Source organism: Ursus americanus, chromosome 12 (assembly GCF_024610735.1).
Source record: "Ursus americanus isolate L20-20 chromosome 12, mUrsAme1.1.p, whole genome shotgun sequence".
In the NCBI taxonomy this organism is placed as follows: domain Eukaryota; kingdom Metazoa; phylum Chordata; class Mammalia; order Carnivora; family Ursidae; genus Ursus; species Ursus americanus.
This window is the reverse complement of record NC_142138.1, coordinates 41,969,391-41,986,287: the sequence shown is the minus strand read 5'-3', so window position 1 is coordinate 41,986,287 and position 16,897 is coordinate 41,969,391. Positions and strand designations below refer to the sequence as shown.

Below are 16,897 nucleotides of genomic sequence, written 5' to 3'. Positions count from 1 at the left end.
CACAAGCAACCCTGGCCTGCAAAGTCTGCAAGCCAGGTAGGAATGAAGCTTTCTGTCCATTTCAGCACCCACTTCATCTCCACCCCAGGCTCTCCAGAGGTCAGACTTTCATGGCTTGCTCTATACTTGCAGCTCCATGGAAACCATATCTGGGACCGAAAGGTCAGCCTACGTGGATTAAGAGGGCATCTGCCCCGGACTTACAAGGGCTGTTACTTCCACATTTGCAGATAGAAACTTACCCCCTGTTGCTCACACTGATGAACCTAATGGTTTCCTGGCATGCCAAGTTCACAGCCATCTGCTCTGTTGGCAGCATGCCCATGTTGAAGGTGGTGAGCTCTGTTCAGACGGGGTGGGCCATGAATAGCCACCAAAGAGAGGACTGGAAAGTAGGCCCAGCAAATGCAGGGACACCTTATTTGCAGGAAGACTTCCCGGTAGCTAACAAAGCCTCATGAAGACCACATGACATACTGCATTACAAGGCAGCAAAGCTACCCACACTGTTGGCATATCATTGAGGCTGCTTTTATTCTGTATCCCTTTTTCTAAGTGGTCATCGAATGTGGAATTGTGAGCTTAGAGTAGGTAAAACCTGGCTGGCTGAACTTCTTCTGAGTGACCAAGCACAAGACAAAGGTTAGAGAACCATGTGTGGGGAACCTTCCCTGAGACAAGCAGATGCAGTTTATTAAACCATCCCCAGAGCTGGATCCTGGCCTCCAGTGAGGCACCATGGGTGGGAAATGGGCTTTTCTATAGGCCTCTTAGATATGGTTGCCATATATATATATGTACATATATACATACATATGGTGCATATATATACATATATACATATATATATGGCATAGAACATATATAATATATACAGAGGGAGAAAAACTAAAAACTTATTTATTGTTTACCAAAAATTCCATTTAGATGGTGCCCTGTGTTTTCATCTGCTAGCTCTAATAACCCTACTCTTAGATCAGGCTAAATAGGCAGGGCGGGGGCAAGGAAGCAGACTTAAAGAGATTTGGAACAAGCCTAGGACAGTTGGCAGAAGTAATATCTCAGAATCAGAGCAGCTTAGAGAAATCCTCTTTCATCTGCAAATACTCTCTTACCTATGACTGAAATGTCTTTGATTGTTGAAGGATTTCTATAGTTTAATCTTGTTTTAAGGAACAACAGCATCTCTCAAGCTTTATCGTCTATACACACGCATGTCTAGCCAAACTGTTGTCCCTACTGGTCTTTGCAACCCCACACACAGCCCGGTCACCGCAGCCACCCAGAATGGTCTAACTTCCTCATTGGTACTTACATCAGGTAAGCATAGAGCAAAAAAGAACATTGACATAGGAGCCAGTGTAAGCTGGGTTTGAATCCTAGATTTGCTAGTTAATAACTGTAAGTCCTTGGGCAAGTTTCTTCATCACTCCTTCAACAACAAATTCTAAGATTTTATTTCTTCATCTTCAAAGCATGAGTCATAATCCTGCTCCATTGCAGTATTAGGAGAAGGAAATATGATAATTATACTAAAGGGAATTACCTGAACCATAGCAGTTACTTAAAAACAATAGTTACTATTACTGTTGTTGTCAGTATATTATTCAAGGCTCAGCCCCCAGCCACCAGAACCTAGCAACTGATGGCACCTGGGTCTGAACCTTGACTTTCTCTCACTCTTTTTGTCTCTGTCGCTCATAAGCTTAGGCAAGTTATTCTGCAGATCTGTGCCTTAGTTTACCCATAGGTAAAATGAGTACACAGACCATGCCTAGAAAATAGGAAGTGCCGCGTAAGCCTCAGCCATTATTCCTGGCTTTCACGAAGCATGCCCAGATCAGGAAGGCACAATCCCGGTGAATTTCTTAGCACATTACCAGTCCCGTTTGCATTTGGTTCCTAGGATGTATCTCATCCTCTTGACTGTTCTCCTAACAGGAGCTCGTTGAGTGATGACGACGGCAATGAAGGTAAAGCAAACACGTAGGGCACTGAGTAAGCACGCAAGCAAGAACGCCAGGTGATGTGCGGACAGACAGCAGGTTAACTCTATGTACTATGTCTGCTGTGTGCCTGGCACCGTAGTCGGTACCACACACGTTCTCTTTCATTGCGTGTCCTATCAACCTTATGAATTAGGCCACTGGTTTTCACTTTTACAGAGGGGGGAAACTCAGTTTAGAGAGTGTCAGTAGCTTACCTTAGCTCAAATAGCCCATAAGGTATTTCAAGATTCATCCTCAGGGGATGAGGAGAAGGAGCCCTTGCATACTGATGTGGGGAATGCAAACTGCTGCAGCAACTGTGCAAAACAGTCGGGAGTTTCATCCAAAAATTGAAAAATAGAATTGCCATTTGATCCAGTAATTCCACTACTGGGTACTAACCCAAAGAATATGAAAACGCTAATTCAAAAAGATATACACAATCCTGTGATTTTTGCAGCACTGTTTACAATAGCTAAAATATGGAAGCAGCCCCCGTGCCCAATGATAGATGAAGGATAAAGAAGAGGTGGTATGTGTATATATGTGTATGTATACACACACGCATACCACCACCACCAGCACGTCCACCACCACCACCCAGTATTACTCAGCCATAAAAAAGAATAAAATGTTGCCGCTTGCAACAACATGGATGGAACTAGAGAGTATCATGCTAAGTGAAATGTCAGTCAGAGGAAGACAAATACCATAGGATTTCACTCATGCGTGGAATTTAAGAAACAAAAATGAACAAAGAAAAAAGAGACAAAGTAGCCAACTCTTAACTACAGAGAACAGGTGGTTAGCAGAGGGGTGGGGGGGGATGGGTGAAATAGATGAAAAAGATTAAGAGTACACCTGTGATGACCACTGAGTAACGTACAGAATTGTTGAATCACTTTATTGTACCCCTGAAACTACTATAACACTGTATATTAATTATACTGGAATTTTAAAAATAAAATTTAAATAAAAAATAATTATAAAATTTTAAAAATTAAAAAAAAATTCTTTTAAGGAGGCTCTATACCCAGTGTGGAGCCCAGCACAGGGCTTGAACTTATGACCCCAAGATCAAGAGTCAGACACTTAACTGACTGACCCACCCAGGTGCCCCTTAAAATTTTAAGATTTATCCTCAGGCAACCTGACACAGTACAGCCAATGCTCTAACCTACCCTGCTGTTCCACCATGGACAAATCACTCAAAGGAGCTGAGCCTTAGTTTCCTTAGCTGTGAAAGAAGGGTGGTAATATTAACTCCATATTGCAGTGAGGAAGAAATGAGGTCATTCACATGAGGTGCTTAGCCCAGTACCTGGTCCGTGCTCACCACATACCCAGCAAGTACCAGGTGTTAACAGCAACTTTCATCATCGTAGTTGGGAATGTAGTTTTAGTCGGTCTCTCTCCAGCGTCTGTACTCTTAACTCCTGCCAATCGAACACAGACCTGAAAAACACAGAAGGAAAACCAAAGCCTCTAACGCCAGGAATGATTCAATAACGGTCACTTTTAGGTCTTTCCTGGCATTTCCTAAAGGGGTCTTCATTCTTTTTTTTTTTTTTCACTGTGTAAAGTTTTCATTTTTATTTTAAGCTTTTATTTAAATTCCAGTTAGTCACAACATGCAGTATAGTAGTTTCGGGTGTACAATATAGTGAGTGATTCAGCACCTCCAGACATTGCCCACTGCTCATCACCACAAGCTCCCTCTTAATCCCCATCACCTATCCCCGCCCCCCACCCCCATCATAACCCTCAGTTCATTCTCTATAGTTAAATTCTGTTTCTTGGTTTGCCTCTTTTTCCTTTGCTTGTTTCCTCTTTTTCCTTTGCTTGTTTGTTCCTTAAACTCCACATATGAATGAAATCACATGGTATTTGTCCTTCTCTGACTTATTTCACTTAGCGTAATAGTCTCCAGTTCCATCCATGTCATTGCAAATGACAACATTGCCTTCTTTTTTATGGCTGAGTAATATCCCATTTTATATATAGATATAGGTATATAGACATACCCCCTCTTCTTTATCCGTTCATTAATCGATGGACACATGCACCCAATGCCTGTAGCAGCAGCATTACCTACAACAGCCAGTTGTGGAAATAGCCCAAGGAGGCTTCACTCTTAACCTACTACATCGGTAGCACATTCCTCTCCAAGACGTTTGTGCGCACTCCCTCACAGGAAAGGGTGTTTTCCCTGAGAGAGGGGCCTGGGGCTCCTGGGTGGAGAGGGGCTGTACTCAGACTGCCAGGACCAGGACCAAGTCCTGGGTTTACAGTCCTCGTGTCTCCTTCCACATAGGGTGGGCTCCCGCTCTGCAAGAGGTCTGGCCAAATCCTGGGCTGGCTTCTGGCACTGCTTGTTCCCAGCGCAGACCAGTGTCACTCTGTTTGAAGTAACACTTACCTATCCCTCGCCCCAGGTGACAGCTCAGAGTTCGCTACCCCGCCCCCACCTCCCCTGTGCTCCTGGGCCATTTACCAACTCTTTTTTTAACCTGTTTCTTTTTTAATCTGTGAAAACAGGTTAATAACAGTGACTCACAGAGCTAGATTAAAAATCAAAATGAAGCGACGTCTATGAAAATGCCAGGTTTACAGAAGGCATTCAATATTTTATTTATAAACATGTTTATTAATATGTTAATTAAGAAAGCACAGTTCTAATAGCTTTACAAGCATCAGCTATCTGATTCTCATAATAACCCTACTGAAGTAGGATTATTTTCATCCCCCTTTTTTTTAATATTCATTTATTTGAGAGAGAGACAGAGATAACGAGAAAGAGCATGAGCAGTAAGGAGGGAGAGAAGCAGACTCCCCGCTGAGCTGATGTGGGGCTCCATCCCAGGACCGTGGGATCATGACCTGAGCTGAAAGCGGATTTTTAACCGACTGAGCCACCCAGGCATCCCCTCATCCCCCTTTTAAAGACAAAGGGTATGGAGAGCCTAAATAACCTCCCCAAGGAGACACAGCGAGTAAGTGACAGAGGCGAGATTAGAACCCAGGCAGATTTCATACTCTTAACACTACTCTAAGTACTAGTTACTCTTTCTTCCTTTCCATTACTGACATTACTCTTAGATTCCTTAGGCTAAATATGTTGTCCCAACCATGTTTCCCCGTGGTGCCATGTTGGGATCCCAAACCACTACTCCCTCTGGTGATAACCAGGGCAGCTGGAGATGTTAGTCTTGAACAAAGCCCTTCATGATGCTTCTGATCTTCACTGGCCTTCCTTAGAAAAGTATCTGTTCCTAAATTACCTTGTCCAACAATTACAATCTTCAAGAAATTGAGCTTCTACTAACATAGTCATCAGAAGCCCAGTATAGTACCTCAGAGGAGCATTTTTAAAGCTTTTCGATAATTCATCCAAACATAAATTGGAGCAGGAAGAGCAAGCATCTCTTCCAACGTTATAAGCATCTAAATATGATGATCACTTTCACCTAGAAAAACAGGAATAAATTTATATCAAGATTTGAAAGCACAAATTCAATGGCACAATATACGTATGTGTATATGTGCCTACGTGTGTATGTTTATGGATGTAAATGACTATTTGAACAGTTTCTTTTGGCAATAATTCAACACGTTAAAAAAAAAACACCTAATGACTATTAAGATAATGCCATTTTCTCCAACATCGGCTTCCGTGGCCAGGCCCCTATTAACAAATAGCAGGTTGCAGTTTGGTAATTGGCCGTCATGTCTAATCTCCATAAAGAGCCGTATATCCCAGATGTCCCCACTGTACACTCAGCTCTATGCTGGAAAATAAGAGGTTTTGTCCCAACACTGACAGAATTATGATGAAGATCAAGAAATGGCTTACTCTCTTGTCCTTGAAAATCAAGGATGAGGCCACCTTTTTGGGTCTTAAATGTCCCCCAGTAGACCAGCCTCTGGGCATGCTCTCTGGAATAATGAAAAAGCATTGTTCCTTGAGCATCATCGAGCATCACATGGGTTATGCTTGAGGCCCAGATCAAAGGAAGGCCATCTCCCAGAAGCAAGGTCCTCCACTGGCAGCTCTTGTAGTCATCCACAACACTTCCGTAGGGCTCACTCTTAAAAATCTAGGTGAGGAAAGATAATATAGATAAGACCCACTGGGAAATAAATGTGATTGGAAAGGTTTAAAAAAAAAAAGAAAAAAGAAAAGAGAGCTGATAAATCAATAACTCGTGTCTTATTCAGTTACAATAATAAATAGTTAAATATAATAATGTACGTGCATTTAAAAGGCTAGGCAATAGAAGCTCTAGGGTAAGCGTGACTTCCACAAAGTTATAATGTCTATTATCTGTTATAATACCTGCCTAAAAACAATTCGTATTTATTAGTGGAATAAATCCCTAAAATTCCTTTCTAAAGGCTTATCAAACCAGACTGGGTCCCAGCCCAACAAATCGAATTAGAAAGCCATGTAAGGCCGCTAACTGCGTTATTAAAGTGATCTGCTTGGATAGTCCCAGTTCCCCAGGAAATGTTCTGTTTGGACATTTAGTCAAATGCTGCCCTCTAGTGAGAAAACTCTTTAAAAGGCTCCAAAAGGCCCTGGGATTCTAAAGCACTCACGGGCTTCAAACAAGAGACCCAAATCTTACCATCAAGTAGAATCCTCAACTAGAGCCATATTTATGCCAGAAACAACCGCTGCATTTTTACTTTGTGGATACTGCCCAGTTTTCTTTTCAAAATTATGTTATACTGGTAAAACATTAAAATTACAGCCGGATACTTTTACCACTGTGAAATTTAGATGTTTTAGGCTCTTCCATTTGATAACCTAAGAACAGGAATTGAAAGCTTCATGTGTTTCCTTTAGCTGGTGACACAGCTAAAGAACTTACCTAAAACTAAATGAGAGAGAATATGGCTTCCCACTCTGTCAATAAAACAACACAGAAGTGACGGATATTCCACTGACTGTTTGTATGAATAGGCATTTCTTTACTTCTAGGTGGTTATTTTGCCATAAAAGCCAAGAATTATAATGTTCTTAAACAATACAGGAAAATTGCTATATCCTCAAGTAGACAACTCATCACTTCTAATTCAGTAGGGGGAGAAAAGAAAAATCTCTACTTTCAAACTTTTTCATACAATGTTAATACATTTTATTTATTTAGCAGTAACGAGAAATTAGCATGTTTTAAATTATATGCTACACTTTGTGTAGAGGGCACATTTCCGCCTAAGACATGATATTCCTCCTAGAGCATTCATTCATTCACTCACTCATTCACTCATCTTTTGTGTCTGTTAATGATCTTTTGTGATTACCTACTCTGTACCCATACTCTGGTAGTCACGTGGGATTTAATGATGAAAAGAATGAACATGGTCCTAAAGCATATGGCTCCCACAGCCAAGTGGGGGTAACAAGCATGTAATCAGGGCATGGTGAAATGTTGTCATAAATGCTTAAGATGGGGATAGACACAGGGCTTTCTGGGAGCACACAGGAAAGGGGGGACACCTGATCCAATATCAGAAGCCAGAAATGCTCTGCTCCCCCAAGGAAGTAAGGCTTGAGTTTTGACAAGGTTCCACACCAACTGAACGCCCTCTGAAGGCAGTGCTAGCAAGACAGGCCAATTTCTTTCTGCAGAAGCAATTCCAAGACTGTGACTTTGTGACAGTTTCATGATTTCGCCAATATATCATTCCCAATTAGATATGCAGTGATGACAGTCCCACACTTAGCACTAGCCAAATATTTGAATCCAATCTCTCCATAACTGTAAAGTGAAATATTCTGATTTTAGTAAATTTATTTAACAGAAAATTTTGTTCTCCTTTCTTAGTTCTGAACAAGCCACAGAACATTATGCCTCTCTTTTTCTAGAAAAACAAGAAAACTAAATTATTTGGAAATTATGTAATCCTCATGTGCTCCAGTCTAACTGTTATCACCCTATGTGACCGTGGGCAAGTCCTACCTCTATGGTCTCACATCCCTTCAGTTCAAATATTCTGTAAGTCCACAAGCAACACTCTCTATAACCACTCTTCTTCATCTTAAAGCGCCGCGTTCATTGTTGAGTGCCGTTGACTCTCAGCTCCTCATCCTCCAATGAACCGGTCATTCTGGTACGCAGGAGAAAAATTCTTGCTTGAGAAAGACAATCTTGTCCTTTTGACTTGAATGCTTTAGTCATCGCAAAAGAAAATAGAAATTGCAGTTTGGAGGAAAAGTTTATAAAATCCTGGTCCTGGATTTTTAAAAAAAAAAATGTCAGCAATATATCAAGAACACATCTCTAGAAAAAGAATTAAGTTAGGGGGGACTTGCTATGTGAAAGACCTTTAATGTTTTCTCTGAACTTGAATACACATGAGGAAAAATTTATCTGGATTTTTTGGCATCTACTAAAATACCTGGTTTTTAGACAGCCATTTTTTAATTTATGTCTTAAAATTAACTGAATGTAGAAAAACTTTAAAACAGAGCTAAAATTGATATACAGACATGGATACAGATATGAATATATGTCAATGAGGGAAACATAGGGTATTCTCAACCCAGACTGTGAGCACAAATTTTAAACTATACTCCATGTTTTGAGGAATGAAAAGCTGTATAAGGGAGGGACAAGGTTTTACACAACGAATTAAGCAGCCTGGATTCTATCTGAGAATATAACCAACTCTAGCCAAGTCATCTAACCACTCTGTGTGTGAATTTCCTCACTTGTCCTGTCTTACACGTATCCCTGGATTCACGTAAGGATCCCATGAGTTTGTCTTTGTGAATATATATTCAAAATTACAGCAACAACCTAAATACACACCAGTTGGAGAAGGATAAACAAAATGTGTTATAGTCAGACAATGAAATACCACACAAAAAAATTAAAAGAATAATCTGTACATATGTATATTAATATATATATATTCATAGGTCATCATAGATAAATCTGTAAAAAGCTATGATGTTAAGTAAAAAGTGCAAGATACAGAATGTTATACCATTTTACTGCTTATATTCTTAAAAAGCACTCAGAACAATAGTATATACTGTTTATGGATTATAGGTTGTAGGTATATATGCAAATATATATACATGCACACACCTTTTCTTTTTAAACTGACAGTGGTTGTCTCTCAACAACAGGAAAAGAAACAAAACTCAAGATTAGGGACACCTGGATGGCACAGTCAGTTAAGTGTCTGACTCTTGGTTTCAGCTCAGGTCGTGATCTCAGGGTCGTGAGATCAAGCCCCATGTCGGGCTCCACGCTCAGTGCAGAATCTGCTTCAGATTCTCTCTCCCTCTCCCTCTGCCCCTTCCACTCATGCTCTCGCTCTAAAATAAATAAATAAATCTTAAAAAAAAAAAAAACCCTCACGGTTAGAGGGGACTATAGCCAATCATGTAATTATTTTAAGAGGCTGGAAGCAAATGTGAAAGAGTTAACCATTAGCTCTGAGTGCTGGGAATAAGGCTATATATTCCCCTTGTTCTCCAGGAGTCCTCTATATCTTTTAGATTTCTTTTAAAAAAATTTTTAAGCTGGGGTGCCTGCGTGACTCAGTTGGTTTAAGGGACAAACGCCTGGTTTCAGCTCACGTCATGATCTCAGGGTCCTGAGACTGAGCCCCACACTGACCTCCCAGCTCATTGCAGAGACTCTCTCCCTCCCTCTCTGCCCCACCCCCCTCCACTCACAGGCTCTCACTCTCATGCACATACACGCGCTCTCCCTAAAATAAATCTTTCTTTAAAGTTTTTTAAGCTCACAAAATAAATAGCAAGAGTAAAGCACTTTGATAAACAGGTTAAAATAGGGCTGGTGCAATGAGCCACAGATCCCTCCAATCTCTGTTCTATGGTCTTCAGTGGCAGATCAATATATGAGTCGTCTGACTATAAGGTCCCCTACGTTTAATAGGGGATGCAAACAAGTATCTTCATGAACAGATCGGGGGTGCGGGGGCAGTGCAGAGATACATTCTACTACAAGAACGATGTTGAACACAATTTCAATCCTACGCAACCTGAGGCTTTTCACTTCCTACTCTGTTTTCAAACCTTCAGGTAAAATCAGGGCTTTCATAATTTAAGAAAAGGGGGGATGTCAACCAAATCCCATCATGCTCTTCATGTTCATATCAGCTACAGAGGTTTTCCCCAGTACTCTGGTCCAAACTGAAAAGTATTGACTAGAATCTCTAATTTCATATTCCCAATCCATGATTCTGTAGCGCGAGCTGGAATATAAGTGATCCGACTTGTTCAGTGGAAGTAGTTTCAGACATAAACAGATTGTTCACAAAAAAATGAAACACAAATAGCTGTTAAGTATTTTTTCAGATGCTTACTTCAACTCATAGTGGGAGACACGGGATTTTAAACTTATATCGAAGTGTCTTCTTTTCTTACCTATCAAATTGGCATACTTTGATAAGGCACTGAATGCATAGTCAGGTGGTAGGGAACTAGGCACTCATCCAACACCGTAAATCAGTACAACCTGCACAGAAGGTAATTTAGCGCTGTCCATCAGAATTACAAATGTACATTTCCTTTGACTAGCAATTACCTATCTAGGAATTTATCCTACAGATTTTTTTGCAAATATATGATACGCCATATATACAAGACTATGCTTGCTGCAGTATTTTTACTGCAAAATATTGGACATACCTTAAATGTTTACCAGTTGAGAACTCTAACTTAATTTTGTTACAATCATAATGAAATATAGTGCTGTCCGGCGGGGGGGGGGAGGAAGAAGGGACTTCTTATGATTTGCTAAGAGAAAGAAACCAAAGTGCAGAGCAATATGTAAAGAACACTACCACTTGTATAAAAGGGGAAAGACAGTCAGAGGCAGGATATTCCTGAAAGAATAAATGAGAAAAATGCTAATATTGGCCACTTTTGGAGAGGAGAACAAAAGTGGACATCTGGATCACAGTGCTGAAAGGTAGACTTTTTACTGTACACTATATTTTGAATTTTGAACCATGTGAATGTGGGTGCGCTACTTTTTTTTAAAAAATAGAAATTTAAAGACACAACCTAATTTCAGCTATAATGGTGGGAGACCTTTGAAAGATGCTTCAATTTTAACAGATGGCTCTAATAAAGGTAAAGAGCATCCTTCCCCCGGCCCCAAAGAAAAAAGAAAAACAGGAAAAGAAGAATTAAATCCCAAGGAAGAGCCAGAAAGGAAAACTTGCTCAGAAGACGGACTCATTTTGTCAGTTCTAGCAAATTATCTCACCTGAAGCTGCCATACAAAAATCAATCTAGATTTTCTTAAAACCATACCCAATGCAAGATGCTCAGCCAACCTCTGTTAAACGAAACCCCAATTCAAATCTGTAACAAAGCTTAAAAATCCAACAGCATCTCTCCCTACCTGGTTTTCAATTTGATTATGAAACTCAGCAGGTGTAACATAAAATACAGAAGTTATTTTCTCTTTTGGCAAAGCAAAAATTCATCTTCTTAGCTCAAAAATACATCAACATGTGTTATGTAGAAGCAACAGCTAAATCTAAACAATGTGAGCCACGCATCTCAACTAGATGAGATCCAGCATCTACAGAGCGGGAGCCACGGAACTGGTCGTCCTAGGGCAACAGGGATGGAATTTTACCTTAAGTAGCCCTGAGGGGAGTTGTTCATCTTAGCAGATAGTAACCGCTAACCTGCCTCTGGTTATTAGCTTATGCTTTATTTTAGCCCATTAACAGGAAGGCTATGATGAGGTTAAGAAGTTTACAAAAAGACACAATTGTCTCCTTAAACCAGAAACCTCAAAGTGGATATTTCTGTTTTCTGGTATTATATTTGACTACATTTTTATACTGGGGAATCCACTGCTTTTGAAATGTATTATTCTGTCTTGTTGCTATTTTCAATTTCTTCAGATGCACTGCCACTCAGCAATACACTGTCACCAGTACTGGGAATCCAAAAATTATGAGCATGCCTCCCGGTTCCACCTGCTGCCAGGATGCTCCTGGCCGCTCTGCGCTGGGGCTGCTCAGCCACTCCCAGGCTCTGGGAAGACATCTGACGATCTCGTGCTGGATCAGGGCAGCTGAGTTTCTTTCCTGCTCTGAAGAGCAGTCACTTCCCATTGCCCATAAGAAGAAATTGCTCTTTTTTGTGTGAAATTCCAGGCAGAAAACCTTTCCCAGCATCTCCCTGAGAAGAGCTTGGTACAGAAAGGGAATGTTCTAGGAATTAATCAGCACTGACCTGCCAGAATGAACAGGAAAATAAAAAAGAGAGAAGAATTTTATCAACTCCCCTCAGTGTCCCAGAACTCCATATTATATGGAAAATTTTCAAGTCCCAATAAATGACATTTTTCTACAGGTTACAAAATATAATGCCCTAGAAATACAATGACAGTTTCCCATATGGGCTCTCCTTTTAAAAATCTCAAAAGATTTTTAAAAAAAAAAAACACCTGCCAAAGGACACCCACACATCCTAAAGGTTACCCACGGAGCTGGCTTCGCGGTAGGCTTTTAGTTAGGATGAAAACGCTGCTTCGTTTTGGCTGGTTTCTCTATGCCACAGGACTTCAAGCACGAGGTTCACAAGCAGCCTTGGCCAGAGCTCACGCACCACCGCTTCCTCACTTGTGTGGACCTCACCGTTTCCCAGACTGAGACACCTGGCAGCCTGGAGCTGCCTGGGGTAATAACTGTGACCCTCGCCTTCCTTCTCCTCAAGTTGTGGATTCATTAAAAAGCAAGTGCTGCCTCTCGCTCGAGAAGAGGGTAGGTCCCACACTGAATGCTTCTTGGACTTCGTTACAGATGACAAATATAAATTACATTTACACACACACACGTACACGCACACAGCTGCGCCCTCTGCAAATGCTACAAATGTGCTGTCTGCCCGGGATTGGCGACCCGCACCCATGCCCAGAGACCGGCGGCTCCTCCAGGGTCCACTACCGGGGTCCAATCTGCATCTAAGGAAAAAAATGTCTTCATCACGTTTATTGACGGCACTTGGAGCTTTTCTGTTCCGTTTTGTTTTGATAACATTCTCCCCGGGATTTATAGTTTTCTTGGGGTTCGCTTTTTGAAAGAAGCAAGAGCTCTGTACACAAAATCGCACCCCAATCTGTGCTCGTCCTTCGCCACTTGCCTGGGTTAAAAATGGCCAAACTGACTTTTAATTTGGTTAAATAGAAAAAAAATAAATAAAATGTCCCCAGGTTAAGACCCTGCATTCCAAGTTCCGGCCCAGAGTGAATTTGTATGGCCAAGTTATAAACCCCTGAAAATAGGAAACTAATGCCATGAGGATTTAAAGTAATAGAAAATGTTTCACATAATATAAATCCATAAGCAGTGTATTATATTTAAGTCTTAATATCTACATACTTGGATTATCTTATATCTTGACAATCACACAAAGTAATCTCACTCCCTCGCCCCCTTCCTTTGACTCTGGGTTTCATTCCTATGTATTAACAATGCTCTGGGCCATAAAATACTGTATTAATATTAGTTTGTCACGGCAGACTAAATTTAGAACAACTCATTAATATGAGAGAGTTAAAGGCAGTCAGCCAAGAGTACCAGGGACTATAAGCTCTTAAGGCTGTAAGTTATGCAGATATGCCACTTGAACTGGAGAGGCAGCCATTCTTTTTGTGACTAATAAGAGATTCTATTAGTTCTAAGCTGATTCTAATTCTAATTAAGAAATGTGGGAAAAGGCAATTTTGCTGCTGTAGGTAGAGTTGATGTTCAGCCTTCTAACATCTGGCGTGGCTTTCCGGTCACGGAAGATTGGCGGCACATGCGCGGAATGAATATTCCTCCTGCCATCCACACCCACACTCACAACAACAACAACAACTTGCTGCCGTGTTCATGATGGCAGAGTTGGAATTGAGGTTCCTGGAAGAAGTCTGGTAATCAGTGTTCTTTCAAAACAAACCTTTTGTGGCTCAGAATCATCCCAGTTGTACAAAAAGTTTTGACTTTTTACAAATAAAAAAACCTTTCAAATGGATACTTCTGGACCTGTTATGCCTTTCTTTGGGCTTGTCAAATATTAATTTTTTTTTTAAATTTAGTCCCTTGCTAAGCTACAAATATTCATGTTTAACACCAAGTAGCAGTTCAGGGGCTGACAACTTGGTATGTACCTTTTGAATGATGCATAGAAAGCAGCAGTTAGCACAAAGAAAAAGCCACCAGATTGGTCTCAGGGAAACCCAGTGTCTGAATATTTCATGACTCCTCTAGCACTTAAAGAATAAAAAAACTGGCTACTAGTGTTGGGAGACCAGCATCAGGAAGGTCAGAGCCTGGAAACGAGCAAGAGATCCCAGTCTTGCCTGGGGAAAGTGAAAGGGGATTTAAGCTGCTTAGAGAATTAGAAAAAGAAAAAAAAGAAAGAAATTTCTTTTGCTTTGTTTTGGTATTTTATAAACACCCCAAGTGGCAAGACAAAAGCTGTAAAAGGGTATGCAGTCATCTCTCTCTAGGGGTCCTGATTTCCACGTCTCTAAGGACACCAAAAACTTACCTTCTCTTTTGGGTTATAAGGCTTAGTGTTAAACTTGCCCAAATCACACCTTTCCTGGCGTGCTTGCTCACTCTTGTGGGTTCTCTGTCCCAAGAAAACCGATGAAGAGGGAAAGGAGAAGCGATTCAATTACTTGTTTTCCTGGACGTGCTTGCAAACATCTCCCATAGAGGCGAGGGGCAAGTGGGGAAGATGGTATCTTAATTACGTAGATGCCCAGTGACTTGGGACTGAAAAATGTTCCTCCTTTGTGAACTTTTCTGCATTTTACGATGATTTACAGGAAACCAAAATTGAATCCAGGAAAACAAATGAGTAACTCTAACGGAAGGGGGGGGGGGGGAAGCGGTACGGTGTTCAAGCAACTGATGACTTCACCTGTCACTGTCTCATTAAGCTCTTAATGAGTTCTTTTCTATTCTTGGTCACATCTGATTTTTTTTTTAATAGAAGTCCCTTTGAACAGCTGGGAGTAAGAATCGCCTTTGATCACTGAATTCTTCTGAATTTTCCGTCAAAACGAGGCCATTTTCATCCTGACTTGGGGTATTTTTATGAGTTTATTTCCCCAAGTACATTCCTGGGCATAGCTTTCCAGGCTGAGAAGAGCCTGAACAATTAATGTATACATTTTTACATAAATGTTTATAAATTTAACAAAGGGAGAGAGCTTTGCCACAAGAAGCCTCAGCTCTTTTGAAGGCGGTTTTCTAATGATGACCCTTGGCGTGTTGGACCACATGGGATTCCTCTGAGAAGAGTCAGATGAAAATTAGTCTATTCTCATTTCAAACAGAATTTTGCTGAAGTCCTGATCAGAGCAGCAGCATGGAGTCCGGGGAGACAACACTCGCTACTTGATTCACTCCGCAGCCTCCCTCTCCTGGTAATTGTTGCAGGAACACATAGTGACAAGGCTCTAGGATGTGAGCGGTCTGGATGTACTCCGGCTGTTACGCTCTGTTTAAAGATTTAAACCATCAGGGTATGATAAGGCTTTTTGATGTTCATTGAACACGGAGCTTGGGTACAGAAGAAGGGGAAAGGGCTTCACCAGAAGGCAATCATCTTTCAGAGCCACAGTAAGACAGAGAGAGGTGGGGAAATCTCAGCCTCAGCATAGACACGGAACAAAGGCAGATGAAAGGGGCCGGGTGAGGAAGGGGCCAGCTCTGGCTGTGAGGCAGAACTCGCTCCATCAGAGTCCGACGCCTTAAAATGCGGGGGAAGCGTTTAGTGTTCCTCTTTCATTAAAACACACTTCTGTTCGTGGGGGGAGGGGATGACGCCAGCTGCAAATTTGGGTGGCTTCCATTGACCCCGGATTTAAAAGAGCCTCCCCGTGGCTTATATTCGAAATTATTTAATGAGTATTTATTTTGAGTCAGATGAATGTCGTTTCCAGCACTCACCCCCCGCAAACCTGGAAGAAGACCTTCCTTAAAGTACATTTTGAAGCTCCTCACCGTGTTTTCTTCCCCCAAAGGTAAAACCTGAATATTTGTCTTGAAGAACAAAAAGATCAGGAATGCAAAGGGACAAAGGGTGGCCTCTCCAAAACCCAGCCCCATTTCTTCATGTTTTCTTCTTTGGCAAAATACCAGCTTTTCCACCCTGTTCACGGCCATATCCTGCCATGGTAACCGAGCCTGCACTTGGAGTGTATTAGTTAGACAAGAACCGACACTCTCCCAGCTGTGTCCTGGCCCCTAGCACAGGACTGCATGCACCCAAGTCTGAACAAATGTGGGTTCAATGAATGAATGCATGCATGTATGCCTGCAAAACCCTGGGAAAGGACAGGATAGATTTCTATTTCTTTTCTGTGCCTCCATTGAAGGTTTCAGAAAACTTGTGTATAAAGAAAGCAAAAAGTTCTCTTTTCCCCTGTTGCGTCCTACACCAGCAAACAGCATGGCAAGGCACAGTTGTTGAGTCAGAGATTTGGATTCAGACACACCTGGTACTCAGGGCTGCTTGGCCACTTATCACAAGACTCTGAGAGACTGCTTTCACTTTCCTAAGCTTTATTTTCCCCATCTGCAGGCTTGGAGTATTAAAAAGAGCTCCCTCTCTGGAATTAGAAAATCCATGTAAAACACCTAGCACAATGTTTGGCCTATGGGAAAACTCCCCCTACATTGAACTATTGTTACATATAATTGTTATCAGTAGTACAGCTCTCCAAAACATTTTCAGACATGGTGGCATTGGAAGGGGATTTTAGAAATAGTTCTCAACACAACTTAAATTGAGGAAGTTATCATTACAAACTCTACCGAAGGACTGTTGCCACCCTGTCTCTATAGCGACATGAATAAAATGTGCTGTAACCTGCTGTCCTTCTCTAGTCAGACAATGT

At 41.3% G+C, this 16,897-nt stretch overlaps 1 protein-coding gene across 2 annotated transcripts in view; it reads right to left on the bottom strand.

Moving 5' to 3' along the window:
- Window positions 1-887: 887 nt before the first annotated feature.
- Window positions 888-16,897, bottom strand: part of LOC148109177 (uncharacterized) — a 62,864-nt gene continuing 46,854 nt past the window's right edge. For both annotated transcript variants that reach the window (XR_015726299.1, XR_015726300.1), the window contains exons 3-5: window positions 7,955-8,227; window positions 5,842-6,085; window positions 888-3,443 (exon numbers count right to left, since the gene is read on the bottom strand). The gene's annotated coding sequence lies outside the window, so the exon portion shown is untranslated. The remainder of the gene's footprint in view (window positions 3,444-5,841; window positions 6,086-7,954; window positions 8,228-16,897) is intronic.